This window comes from Schistocerca americana, chromosome 3 (assembly GCF_021461395.2).
Source record: "Schistocerca americana isolate TAMUIC-IGC-003095 chromosome 3, iqSchAmer2.1, whole genome shotgun sequence".
Classification (NCBI taxonomy): domain Eukaryota; kingdom Metazoa; phylum Arthropoda; class Insecta; order Orthoptera; family Acrididae; genus Schistocerca; species Schistocerca americana.
In genome coordinates, this window is record NC_060121.1 from 957,805,636 (window position 1) to 957,807,716 (window position 2,081).

The 2,081-nt window shown below is 42.0% G+C and overlaps 1 pseudogene; it reads left to right on the forward strand.

Annotated features, from left to right (window-relative positions):
• The first annotated feature begins 1,713 nt into the window (after positions 1–1,713).
• LOC124607991 lies at positions 1,714–1,831 on the forward strand (annotated as a pseudogene).
• Positions 1,832–2,081: the final 250 nt, after the last annotated feature.

The following is a 2,081-nucleotide window of genomic DNA, read 5'->3' on the forward strand; positions in this document are numbered from 1 at the left end:
AGCTCATAATAATGCATTGGGCTTTTCTTCCTCATCCATCTTACAGCCCGGATGTCGCAGCTTCTGACTTCCATATGTCTGGTTCAATGAAGCAGTAGTGGACGATCGGAAAATCGTTGATGTAAGAAGATGTTGGCTCCGACGTCGACCAGTATAGTTCTATCATGCGGACATAAAGGCGCTCCCACCATGTTGGCGTAAATCCGTCGCATTCAACAGAGATTATGTTAAAAAATAGAGTTTTATAGCCGAAAAAGTGAGGAATAATATGGTATATTGGGGTCCTCAATAAACCCAACCGGTTTCAGAAAAAAAAGTATGTTGCTCTTCTAAAATGAAACTAAGCAAATTAAAGGAACATTCGCCTTTCATTGGCGAGACGGTGGAGGCTATTCTTATAGTGAAGATAAGAGTATTCAGTCTCTTCACGAGACCGCAATACTTCCACCACGTACAGAACAGCAGTAGAACGTTAACAGTCGCACCATATGGTAATTATGAGTGCCATGTTGTTGATTTTACATGCCAGGACATGCTGGATGTATCTCGCTGTAATTTCTTAGAGTTTTTAATCTACTGACTTTCGATCAGAAGAAGAGCATCACAGGCCGAAGTCGATAATCAGTACATATACAATTGCGATCAAGCACCGAGACGATAGAGCATTAAAATCAATATCTCCTGTTGTTTTTATTTTTTATTGTGACAATGTCGCATCTCGCTAACCTTCCAGAAAAGCTTTTTATCAACCTTCAGTCCAAATAATTTCAAATAGTTGGCTTCATCAACTGTTTGTGCAGATTAGGAGAGTTAATTTTCGCTTTTTCAAGGATTCCGGGTCAGATTTTGTTTTGTTGAAGTTAAGCGTTAGCCTGAACTCTGGAAGCCACGTGCTACTAACTATTGTGTTAGCGAGCTCATTTACAATAAGGTCCACGTCTATTACAACGTTCGCCATCTTGAAAGATACATTTCAAGAAAAGTAATGGATCTGGAGCAGAAGCATGTGGCATCCCCGCTTTACATAATCCTAGCGAGACTTAAATCTCCTCCCCGTTTGAAGGCTCCTTGGAAGTGACGTCGTAGGCGTTGACCACAGAACATCAATATCTGTGGACTGAGCATTCGGATGCACAGAACGAGAATTCTGTCTGCAACATCCTCTGAAGTTCAAGTCACGTGATTTTGCGACATCGTATTTTAGCCTGTACAGCACTTTGCATATTTGGAGTGTAATTACTTCTGCCACAGACAGATCACCTTCAGAAGTACAGTGAAACTTCTTATATGATTCTTACTGACATCTTAAAAGTCTGATATCAGGAACCGAAGTTGATTTAAAGATATGAAGAGCAACGGTATTATGCTTTTTCGCCACAATATCATAGTTCAGATTCCATTTACTCACGTTTTTTCTGTAACAGGATAAGAAGTGACAGCCAACAATTTTTTTTTTCAACGTTTTCTGTTGGACTTATTGATATTGTCGAACCTTTGTTCCCATCAATTACGTTACAGTGACAATGTACACGGTGCCGAGGAATGGCGAAGAAACAATGCATTTGTAATTCTGAAATTTTTCCAATAAACATGGTAAGCGATTTGTACCTCCTGCTTGTCCATTACTATTTTCAGTTTTTCTTTATTTACTCTTCTGAATTTATAGACACATAAAGTATGTATAAAATTTTTTCGCCATCTCACCACAAAGTTGGCAACGGCCTTGCTGCAGTGGATACACCGGTTCCCGTGAGATCACCGAAGTTAAGCGCTGTCGGGCGTGGCCGGCACTTGGATGGGTGACCATCCAGGCCACCATGCGCTGTTGCCATTTTTCGGGGTGCACTCAGCCTCGTGATGCCAATTGAGGAGCTACTCGACCGAATAGTAGCGGCTTCGGTCAAGAATACCATCATAACGACCGGGAGAGCGGTGTGCTGACAACACGCTCCTCCTATCCGCATCCTCCTCGGAGGATGACACGGCGGTCGGATGGTACCGGTGGGCCACTCGTGGCCTGTAGTCGGAGTGCTTTCACCACAAAGTTAAAACCATAAACAAAGCACAAAAAATACAAAATA